The sequence below is a fragment of the Ciona intestinalis genome, unplaced genomic scaffold, assembly GCF_000224145.3.
Source record: "Ciona intestinalis unplaced genomic scaffold, KH HT000236.1, whole genome shotgun sequence".
Classification (NCBI taxonomy): domain Eukaryota; kingdom Metazoa; phylum Chordata; class Ascidiacea; order Phlebobranchia; family Cionidae; genus Ciona; species Ciona intestinalis.
In genome coordinates, this window is record NW_004190557.1 from 1225 (window position 1) to 13142 (window position 11918).

An 11918-nucleotide genomic window follows, 5' to 3' on the forward strand; every position below is an offset into this window, starting at 1 on the left:
ATAATATGCGATGTAAGTACATACATTTCTATTCTGATAAACTCCTTCGTCTTAAAATCTTGAATTTTTTTCTTGAACACCTAATTTTACAGACTAACAGCCAAACAGAGAGCCATAGAAATTGGTATTTCCTGCAGTAAATTTGTAACAGGATACTTTGCTTTCTAGCTGAAGCAACAAGATATAACGGATCTCTTGTGTAATGTTGGACCACGAGGCACAGAATTGCGTCACAACTACCAATTGTTGCTGTTTTACAGAAAAAAGGTTTCATTAAAAAAGAAATAAAGCGTTTATCCTCTTGTCTGGTGTTTTGCTCTCCTTGCTCTCGTTTAACTTGACGCTGCGAAAAAAAACGTGCAATTGAAAACAGAAACAATGCGTTTCTCCTATCGTTTGGTACTTTTCCATTGGCACTATCGTGGGCTGTGGCGGATAGAAAAAAAAAATCTAAACAGAATTAATGTTAAATCTTTAAATGTTATTTTTTTTTAAATTCGCGTTAGTCTGCGATAAAACACGGTATCAAAGCGAGCGCCTTTACTATTTTTTAAGAGAAGGGGGTTTAATTATACTTTTTTTTTTTTTTTTTAAGGGGGGGGTCCGGACCCCCGCGACCCCCCCTTGTATACGCCCCTGCAGATAAACAACAACAAACTTACACGGCACTTTTCCGCATCCTGCAAATCGCATCCGGAAACAACCTCAATTCAAAATCAGTCCTAGTCGACTTTGATAAAGCAAGCATAAATATGCGTTGGAAGAAGTATTTACGGCGTCACAAATTCAAGGCTGTTTATTTCACTTATGTCAAAGTGTTTTTCGAAAAATCCAGCAATTAGGGTTGCTACAGTTATATCGTTCGAACTTGGAAATCTCGTTAAAAGTAAAAATGTTGACAGTACTGTATTTTGTCCCGGGAACGTGATATGGCAGAAGCCTTAAGTGCGGTAATGAATAATTTTCCTCCAGAGCTGGCGTCACTTGGAGAATATTTTAAAGATATGTATCGGGCAATTCCAAATGGTCGTCGACAGCCCATTTTTCCTATATCTTTGTGGAACACTCTTGCTCGAGTTCGCAACAATTTGCCGCGAACTAACAATCATTTGGAGGGATGGCATAGAAGAATGGCCGCCAATGTGGATTGTTACCACCCAAACATTTGGAAATTAATCAATATGTTCAAAAAAGAAGACAGGTTGGCTTCGATTGTTCGGACACAACACATGTCTGGGGCTGATGGTGCCCCAAGAAGAAAAAAGTATAAAGATTTGGACGCCCGCATACAAACCCACGCTCTGTGCTATCATTTCTAAGAAATTGCACATAATCTGCATACCTGCCTAGGGGGATATAAAAAAAACAAAATTTAAAAAAAAGTTTTTATTTAATAAATGAATGAAAGCACGAATGGGAAAATAAATATTGTTCTAAATGGATCTTCTTCCTCTCCACCACCTTCCACTACTTCTCTCTCTCTTTTTGTGTTGTTCAAATGTAAATCTTAGTGATGCAGAGTAAAAAATCAGATGTATACAATGGATGTTAAACTTTAACTTACCTTGCATCTTGTCTAGCTTTCATGAACTAGAAATAAGAAAAGTCAGTTAACAACTAAACTAGATATAGGCACTCACATATAACTTTGTGGTATGGTACCCATCTGGAAAATGTGCTGTAATGTAACCTTTAGATCACATTTGAGCATCTATCTATCCATATACAAATTTTCTCTTTTTGTTTGTATATGCCTCTTTTAACACTGATTTGCTACAATTAATGTTACCAAAGGAAATTATTTCTGTTCGAAATTTTGTCACTTTCACACAAAACCACAGCTGTGCTTTAAAAATCGCCTGCCATTCGCTCTAGTGTGAACCCACCAAGCTTAGGCAGTGTGACAAAGCATGAGATTTCCCATAGTAAAAATAGCCATTTATGCTTCTTTCATTTGTACTTTAGAAAGTAAAAGAGATTAAATTTCGGCCACGCTCTCTTATGGGAACTTTCATGTACTATTCCACCGCTTCTAGTTGACGTATTTTTTTAAAGATCTTTGTGAAATGTGCTGTAATGAACCTTTAGATCACATTTGAGCATCGATCTATCCATATACAAATTTTCTCTTTTTGTTTGTATATGCCTCTTTTAACACTCATTTGATACAATTAATGTTACCAAAGCAAATTATTTCTGTTCGAAATTTTGTCACTTTCACACAAAACCACAGCTGTGCTTTAAAAATCGCCTGCCATTCGCTCCAGTGTGAACCCACCAAGCTTAATACACTCTAGGAAGGGAAGATGTATATATCTCAACTGTTCTCATAAAACTAATTTGATAGGAAAAAAATAAAAGCGTTCGCTATATTGTATTCACTTAATAAAATACAAACCACTAATAAATACCAGATCAAGTGAATATATTTTATATTTTTAAATTGTTTGATAATGACCAGAGGTCCAGGAATTTGGTACATTTTTAACAAAAATAAATTTCAAAATCTTTGTTTTTAAGTATAGTACAATGGGGGAAGATGGGACACTTAAACACATATTGCCAAATATTTTTAAAATCAAAATAGATGACGGTTTTTGGATAATACCACGAATCAGTACCATCATTCCTTTATTAATTGACAACAATTTAATAAAATATAATAAAACACACGAGGAGTTATTTAACGATCCGCACAACAGGTGAAATTTTACAAATTTGAAAACACACAGGCTAAGATAGGACAGTTTCTTAATACACTCTAGGAAGGGAAGATGTATATCTCAACTGTTTTTATAAAACTAGTTTGATAGGAAAAAAATAAAAGCGTTCGCTATTGTATTCCTTAATAAAATACAAACCGCTAATAAAATACCAAATCAAGTGAATATGTTAAAATACAAACCACTAATAAAATACCAAATCACGTGAATATGTTTTATATTTTTAAATTGTTTGATAATGACCAGGTCCACTACTTTTACTTTTTTAACGAAAATAAATTTTGCAAAATCTTTGTTTTAAGGTAATACTCAGTGGGAGAAAATGGGACACTTAAACACATATTGCCAAATATTTTCAAAATCAAAATAGATGACGGTTTTTGGATAATACCACGAATCAGTACCATCATTCCTTTATTAATTGACAACAATTTAATAAAATATAATAAACTGTATTTGCTCTAGTGTGAACCCATCAAGCTTAATACACTCTAGGAAGGGAAGATGTATATCTCAACTGTTTTTATAAAACTAGTTTGATAGGAAAAAAATAAAAGCGTTAGCTATCGTATTTACTTAATAAAATACAAACCACGTGAATATGTTTTATATTTTTAAATTGTTGATAATGACCAGGTCCAGGAATTTTGTACTTTTTTAACGAAAATAAATTTTGCAAAATCTTTGTTTTAAAGTATATACTCAATGGGAGAAAATGGGACACTTAAACGTATATTGCCAAATATTTTCAAAATCACTACCACGAATCAGTACCATCATTCCTTTATTAATTGACAACAATTTAATAAAATATAATAAAACACACGAGGAGTTATTTAAAATCACTACCACGAATCAGTACCATCATTCCTTTATTAATTGACAACAATTTAAAATATAATAAAACACACGAGGAGTTATTTAACGATCCGCACAACAGGTGAAATTTTACAAATTTGAAAACACACAGGCTAAGATGGGACAGTTTCTACCGCGGGCGAATGCAAGTTTAACTTACGGGTTGATTTTTGCACATATTAATACAAAAACATGCGCAATACGAAAATAAATTTTGCAAATCTTTGTTTTAAAGTATACTCATTGGGAGAAGATGGGACACTTAAACGTATATTGGCAAATATTTTCAAAATCAAAATAGATGACGGTTTTTGGATAATACCACGAATCAGTACCATCATTCCTTTATTAATTGACAACAATTTAATAAAATATAATAAAACACACGAGGAGTTATTTAACGATCCGCACAACAGGTGAAATTTTACAAATTTGAAAACACACAGGCTAAGATGGGACAGTTTCTACCGCGGGCGAATGCAAGTGGTGAATAAACTTACGGGTTGATTTTTGCACATATTAATACAAAAACATGCTCAATACGTGGCTGCGAAAGTTCAAGGCTGGATTTAAAATCAAATTCCTCCTTGGCTCGCGCCGAATCTCGGTTTAGCGACGTCAACAGTTATTGCTGCGACAATAAAATGTAAATAAATTAAGTTCGACTAAGTGTCAGTAGGAAAAATCGGCTCAATCGCAGCTCTCTGTTCAGATCAGAATAGTCCTTCAACCCAATAATTAAAGGGCGAGCAAAACTTCTTGCATGTATTATGCACATGTATGTCGCCATCTATATCTAAGAGCTGTGGAGCTTTAGTGTCTCTAATCAGTTTTTCCAGGCCGTTCTTAGATCCTCGCATAACAGCACACGAATCCATTAGAATAGGAACTATCGCCATCTATATCTAAGAGCTGTGGAGCTTTAGTGTCTCTAATCAGTTTTTCCAGGCCGTTCTTAGATCCTCGCATAACAGCACACGAATCCATTAGAATAGGAACTAAGTTTGACCACGGTAGACTGTACTTTTCGAAAAGATTAAGAAGGACATCATAGAGAGATTTAGTATCAACTTTAAAAACAGCGATGGAAGCTAAATGGTCAACAACCACAACATGTTGCTCTGTTTCAGAAAAATAGCTAATAAGGATTGCGAACACGTGCTTATGGCTGTTGCGTTCAGTGAAAATTTACACTTCCTTATTTAGAATAGGAACTAAGTTTGACCACGGTAGACTGTACTTTTCGAAAAGATTAAGAAGGACATCATAGAGAGATTTAGTATCAACTTTAAAAACAGCGATGGAAGCTAAATGGTCAACCACAACATGTTGCTCTGTTTGAGAAAAATAGCTAATAAGGATTGCGAACACGTGCTTATGGCTGTTGCGTTCAGTGAAAATTTACACTTCCTTATTTCCGCTAAAGTTCTGTCTAAGAGTGTCTTGCTCAAACCACGTGTAAGTTTGTAGGAGGCTGTTGTTCGATCCATGGTCAGGTTGTCCAGTACTTTCTTGTCTTTGGAGAGTAGTTCTTTTGCCAAATTTATCAAGACTAGTGCAATTGACAGGGGAAGGTTGTTTTCTGATATTACTGCAAGCACCATTGCATGAAAAATAAATGTTATTTTTTTTAACAAAAAGTTAAACTACGACGCACGTGAAGGTTTAAACTATGATAATATTAATATAATATTACATACGACGCACGTGAGGGTTGAACTATTATAATATTAAGCACCATTGCCTGAAAAATAAATGTTATTTTGCTTTACATACGACGCACGTGAGGGTTGAACTATTATAATATTAATATAATATTACAAAGTATCGTAACCGAGCGAGAAAATGTCGTTCTTAGGGATCACGCGAAAACCGCAGAGTTTCGTGAGTCCTAATTCCAAAATATTAATTTTACGCATAAAATATTTTAGGTACGCTTGTTATGTTATAGAATACTATTCCAAAGTTTAATTAAACATTTTATATACATTATTTAAAGCACTTGCTGCTTGCTAATTACGCCGACGTTGTATTTCGTCAGTTTCCACGAGAATAAAGTCACAACGATTGCCTCGCTTACTAAGTGTTAAAGGGGCCATACCAACAAAGTATCAAAATTTGTGCATTATTGATAGATATGCTCAAATGTGATCTAAAGCTACCATCAAAGTTTTCAAATACAAACTAGCTTTTGAAAAAAAGTGTTAAAGGGGCCATACCAACAAAGTATCAAAATTTGTGCATTATTGATAGATATGCTCAAATGTGATCTAAAGCTACCATCAAAGTTTTCAAATACAAACTAGCTTTTGAAAAAAAAATGAGTTTTAAAACCGTAAATTCGACCGCTGGTGTAAAAAAATGGCCGTGGCGCAATGCATGGGATTTCCCATTAGAAAAAAATCACTGAACTTAGATCGTTTCTAGTTTCTAAAATACTAAAGAAAACTCAAATTTTGTTTCTGATTTGGTATAAGGAATGCTTCTTCAAAACTATATACTTTTCGTGCTTACTGCCATTGTAACGACGGCGGATAGTGCCTCGTGCCAGCTTACGAGTTGCCATGTATGTTCAGTTGTGGGTGATTTAACAGCAGAACCGTTGTTTTAAAACTTCAAAACGCGTTTGAATGTGAAATCGTGTTCATGGCTTCGGTTGTAGCAGATTTCCTGAGGAGATGAATTTTACAACGGTCAAAAATCAATAGTTAACTTTGATTATACTTTCTGCATAACGTTTAGATCGTTGCTATGCTAACAAGGAAATTTGATCTACGGTTATGTTTTCTGCATACGACTTCTTAAGTTTTTCCGTTGCTGATTTAACAGCAGAACCGTTGTTTTAAAACTTCAAAACGCGTTTGAATGTGAAATCGTGTTCATGGCTTCGGTTGTAACAGACTTCCTGAGGTGTAGATGAATTTTACAACGGTCAAAAATCGATAGTTAACTTTGATTATACTTTCTGCATAACGTTTAGATCGTTGCTATGCTAACAAGGAAATTTGATCTACGGTTATGTTTTTTGCATACGACTTCTTAAGTTTTTCCGTTGCTATGAGACTTGTTAACACCTGATAAGTGAGGATGTGAATGTTTGTACTGGTCTTTTAAAAGATTTTGTTTTGACGTGTTGCCAGTTGTATGGAAAAGCTTTTGTGCATTACAATGTGCATAGCCTAATTCATTTACCTGAAGATTATGAAAAGTATGAGTATTTGGAAAATGTTAATTGTTTATTTTTAAAAACTATTTGGGAGCTTTAAATATAGTATAAAATCCGGCTTCAAACCATTGCAGCAAGTTGCACGGTTAGGTACCAGTACCTGTTCGATTACCAACCTTGTTAAAGGCTGTTATACCAAACTTGCAACCATTTTTTTTTCGTGTTTCCCGAAAACAATTTACCTTGCTTACTTAATTTTTTTTTTTGTTTCCGACAAAAATACACGCTGATTTTACCATTCTGTACAAGTGTTATAATTACCAATAAACCATTCTGTACAAGTGTACAGAAATGAGGTGTTCAATGTCTGTAATATTTTCAAAGTTGATTCCTCTTCCGTGTAAGGGAAAGCGGTTGGAGGAGAAATGGGACCGCCTGCGGCTATAGGCGCTGGAGCCGCGGTACCCTTTCCGCGATTCGTCCGAAGCCCCAAATCCCCTCAAAAGATGACCATGCTCCGAAGAGGGATAATGTGGTTTTATTCGAAAACGGCCTCCGATACCCGGGGCGAAGGCTGAACCTCTAAAAATTGGACAAAAGAAAGCGGAGAACATTCTAGAAAGTGTGGGGATTGTATACGACTATATTGCACCCGTAACGGACTTCGGAAGCTATGGCGAATACATGTATAAGGCGGATCAATCAGCCATGCCGGAAGCACTGCGTCGTATGATTGATTCCTAAACAAAAGGGAATGTCCAAACATCGGGCTTTCTACAAAGGCATCTGCGACGCAGTGATAAAAAAGTTCGAGACGCAGCCCAGTTATAATGAATTTAAGGTGGCCATCATCGAAACGAACTTTAACTTCCTCGAGCTTCTTATCAAGAGAGGTTATAATAACGCGGTTTGGCCCGACCAACCCAGAAAATTCGCTAGGGCCTTCAAGAGGATGGCGAAAAAGTCTCAAGTCTGGACAACAGCAATGGGATACGAAGTGGCCGATAAAATTATCCGGGAAGCCAAAAATATTTCGTGGCAGCGTCGGCACACTATCAAACTTCGATTTAAAGATCTTACTCACACAAGCAGCGTTAGAAGCTAGGAATGAAGAGGCATCAGGAATTCAAACGGCACCCCATTTCCTCCTGCATGGGTCTGCGGGAAAAGGAAAGACCCTCTTAGGGAAATTCCTTTTCACAACGGCCTATGCCTCCATCATGACCAATGACTCGACGGGTGTTGGACAAATGGCCCTCAGAGTCAAGCACAAGGTCTTAAAGATAGACGACGCGGCGGCCAATTTTTTAAATAACGATGCGCTCACAAGCGCCGTCAAGTTTATGTACCATAACGAATAGTCGGCAAAAGACCACGGCGATCGTCAGGACAATGCGGCAACCTTAGCTTTTATTACCACCAACTGTAAATTCGGGATACATAAAATTGCAGGAGCTGGCGACATAGAACCCATTCAGCGGCGTTTTGTGGAAGCCGAGTGGACGGAGGAAAGTTGAACGCCCAAGACCGGCGGCTACAAAACGCTGCCCATCAATATATCGGATAACATAAAATTGGTTTGCAGAAATCTTACTTGTTGCTTAGTATCCCAGTGAAATGAAAAAAGTTTGTTGCATACATTGCTTTTGTTTTAATACATTGCTAACATGAAGCAGTAGTTTGTATGCGTTAAATTTTGTGATGGGTCTAATGGTATAGTACCCAAACAGTAGCTGGTAGTAGTGACAAGTGAATGTAAATGGCCAAAACATGTTACCAACATGCAGTCACTTGTTCAGAAACAAGCCATGCCTGTAGCAGATTGGACAACCTGCTCGTGTTCCATAACATGCCAAGCAAGTAAGTACAAAATATATTCATACCGGTTTTGATTTTGTGACCATCATTAAATGTCAATTATAGATACATATGACCGATGCGAGGAAAAAGCCAGTCAAAACAACAAGTAGTGAATTCTTCGTCAACGGAAGAGTGTGGTTGTCACACATTATGTTTGCCATTGTATTGAATGTTTTATTATCTATATATTTCGTGCGCGTTGGTTTCTGGGTCGTTCTATAGGCCTATCTGGAACGATAATTACGTAACTGCAAGGTCTGGAGCTAAACAAAACATTCCTGCTGTTACGTATCCAAACGCCGCAGTTCCTGCTCTTTTTCTTCGTCTGTATGTTTTTGCGCCGTTTTAATTGGAGTTATGTGTGCTTATGCCTATATTGTAGGTTCTAAATTAAGTCGCATAAACGTTACAAATCTTTCTGAACTACAAGACCTACACAGCATATAATTTAGGTACAACACTGTGATGACTTGACATTCTTAGTTGAAATATGCAAATTATGTATTCAAGGCAAAGAAATGTGATTATAATAGTGGATGAGAGATATGTCAAAGCAGCTCTTTCTTATCATGGGGGGACAGTTTTTAGTAAAGCTCAAAATTATCCAGATAAATTAGCTCGTGAGTAGTTGTGGTAAAGAGTTAAGCAACTGTCAAGTGACACTTGCGGTGCTTTCAATCATACTTGTCATGGCTTCATCTCCCTCACAAAAGTTTTTCTACAATCAACACAGGACTTGTTTTGCTTGCACACTTTTCCACTGATCCACTAGAGAAGGCATTTGGAAAGCTTAGACAAGGTTGGGGGGGACATATTTTTCTCTTGAATGAATGCAAAAAGCACGGTCTACAGATCCATGCTGTTGTAGCTGATGGTATGTCAGTTATCAGACGCTTTTTTAAACTTGTTAGTGGAAGTTCCACAATTCCATTAGATCAACCATTCACTGCTCCAAATCCTCATGCCCCAAGTCGACCGATTTTTCTCTGCTCAGATCCTTCTCATTTGCTCAAGGTAAAGCATATTTTCAACTTATATGATTCAGTGTAATTAGTTTTATCTTTACAGACCACAAAAAATTCTCTCTTGTCCTCGAAACCAGGTGGTACAAGGTATATAAACATAAGCGGCTTTGATGTACTGTGGACACATGTTATTGAACTGTATAAAGAAGATCAAGCTTCTGAGATTCTTTCAAAAAGTCTCCTTACTTCAGAGCACATTCACCTTACCCCTTACTTAAAAGTTATCTAATTTGGTATCACTGTAATTTTTTTAATTTTTAAATTGTGCAGGTGAGAGTTAACCTGGTATCACTGTATTTTTTTAATTTTTAAATTGTGCAGATGAGAGTTAACCTGGCAAGAGATGTTCTCAGCTGGCGTGTTGGCAAATGCCTTAGTACTATTTTGTTACTGTGAAAAGTTAAGAATTTTCTCGTGTGACAGGAGGGTGTGTCGTACTAAATGTTAAGATTTTGTTACTGTGAAAAGGTTAGAATTTTCTCGTGTGACAGGGTGTGTCGTGCTAAAAGTTAAAATTTTGTTACTGTAAAAAGTTAAGAATTTTCTCGTGTGACAGGGTGTGTCGTGCTAAATTTCGGAAGCAAATATTGTAATGAGACTGTTGTATTTTTTGCAGTTGTATTAAATCAAATTCATTCTATAAAAAATATGGAAAGGATCATTAGCCTAAAAGCATATGCTCCAATCCACTTTTGCGGCAGAGAAAATTAGTAAGTGTAATTTTTTGCAGTTGTATTAAATCAAATTCATTCTATAAAAAATATGGAAAGGATCATTAGCCTAAAAGCATATGCTCCAATCTACTTTTGCGACAGAGAAAATTAGTAAGTGTAGTTGTTCATTATACTACGAATTAACAACTTAACCACTAATTTTATTAGACCTGAAAACAAACATGATTTGCAAAAAGGCTTGTATTTTTTATTAGTCATGAAATAGAAGAGGAGGTGAAGAGAATCATAAGGGAGGGCAAAAGGGGAGGCAAAAGGGGAGGCAAAAGGGGAAGCAATAGGGGAGGCAAAAGGAGAGGCAATAGGTGAGGCAATAGAGAAGACAATGGGCAGCAACGATGGGGGCAGAAGGAGAGGTACATCGATTAAGCTTTGTTTAAAAGCTAATATTATCATTTAACTGCTGAGTTCTCTCAATCTGGGGAAATTTTAGTTACTTCACCATTTTTATATTAAACATATAATTTGTTAAATAAGAATTCAAGAGAACTGAACGCAGGTTCATTTCCAGGAGGGAATTCGAACGGAAAAAAAGGGCGAGTGTTCCGAATCAATAGTTTAAAAAAATGGCAAAGTAAGTTAAGTTTAGAATTTTAATAAAAACCTTTATAACTAATTGACTACTTCAGGTGGCTGAATGAGGCAGCATTTTTGAAAAAAAAAAAGAAAAAAACAAAACAGCGGTGACTACTGGAGTGGCTAATAAAGTGTTGTATAGTGGAGCCGGGGCAAGCGAACTAGTAGCAGGCGGTGTTGGGGAGCACAAGATGGGGGGTGACTACTGGAGTGGCTAATAAAGTGTTGTATAGTGGAGCCGGGGCAAGCGAACTAGTAGCAGGCGGTGTTGGGGAGCACAAGATGGGGAAGGCATGTGGATCGATGGTGGGCGGTGTTGGGAAACAAGAAGGGGAGGCACGTGGATCGGTGGTGGGACGTGGAAAGTGGAGAGGTGGGAGATGGAGCAAGGCGCTAAGACAAAGTTTAGGACGGTGGTAAAATAATAAATTGCTTATGTATATAAATAAAGGAAAAATGTTTAACTGTGGTTACATAGATACATGATAAGAATGAATAGTATTAAAGAACCAATAGTTGATTACAAAAAGTAGTTGGTAAATAGGGAATTACCATACTTCAGAAGAATTTGAAAAGTTGGTTAATACATATTTAGTTAATAAAAAGTGTAGGATATGTTAAGAGATTTCACCATAGAGGACTAATATAATAGAGTGCACACTCTGCTTTGCCGCTATGGTTAATTGCGCAGACTCGTCACGCTTGAATGTGCCGATGCCATGTGACCTTGTTTGTTTCATTTAGGCTGCTGCTGTGCGTTTCTGTCAACAATGTTACGTTCCGCATTTTTGCTGTAGCCATTGAATTGATCGTCAATTAGAATTAGAATCGTTTCCGCCAAACGTATATAAAACGAGTAAAATGAATGAATGAATGAATGTAACTTACTTTATCCTCGCGTGGCCGGAAAACGACAGTCGTTATCACACGGGTTTAACACCTCGTGCCAGCTTACAAGTTACCATGTATGTTACTTTGT

At 36.6% G+C, this 11918-nt stretch overlaps 4 long non-coding RNA genes across 5 annotated transcripts in view; 3 read left to right on the forward strand and 1 right to left on the reverse strand.

Annotated features, from left to right (window-relative positions):
* LOC113475341 overlaps positions 1-260 on the forward strand; it is a 449-nt gene extending 189 nt beyond the window's left edge. Inside the window, exon 2 of the long non-coding RNA XR_003397096.1 lies at positions 169-260. This is a non-coding gene — a long non-coding RNA (uncharacterized LOC113475341). The remainder of the gene's footprint in view (positions 1-168) is intronic.
* A 1115-nt stretch (positions 261-1375) lies between these two features.
* On the reverse strand, positions 1376-2523 carry LOC113475342. Its single transcript, XR_003397097.1, has 2 exons — positions 1565-2523; positions 1376-1506 (listed from the first exon to the last, which is right to left on the reverse strand). It is a non-coding gene; the product is annotated as an uncharacterized LOC113475342 (long non-coding RNA).
* Positions 2524-8470: 5947 nt separating this feature from the next.
* LOC108950545 lies at positions 8471-11372 on the forward strand. Of its 2 annotated transcripts, XR_003397093.1 has the most exons (5): positions 8471-9621; positions 9676-9852; positions 9954-10456; positions 10561-10719; positions 10875-11372. It is a non-coding gene; the product is annotated as an uncharacterized LOC108950545 (long non-coding RNA). The 2 variants fall into 2 exon arrangements; XR_003397092.1 differs by having other exon boundaries at positions 8476-9621; positions 10561-11372.
* Positions 11373-11381: 9 nt separating this feature from the next.
* Positions 11382-11918, forward strand: part of LOC108950544 — a 989-nt gene continuing 452 nt past the window's right edge. Inside the window, exon 1 of the long non-coding RNA XR_001975260.2 lies at positions 11382-11795. This is a non-coding gene — a long non-coding RNA (uncharacterized LOC108950544). The remainder of the gene's footprint in view (positions 11796-11918) is intronic.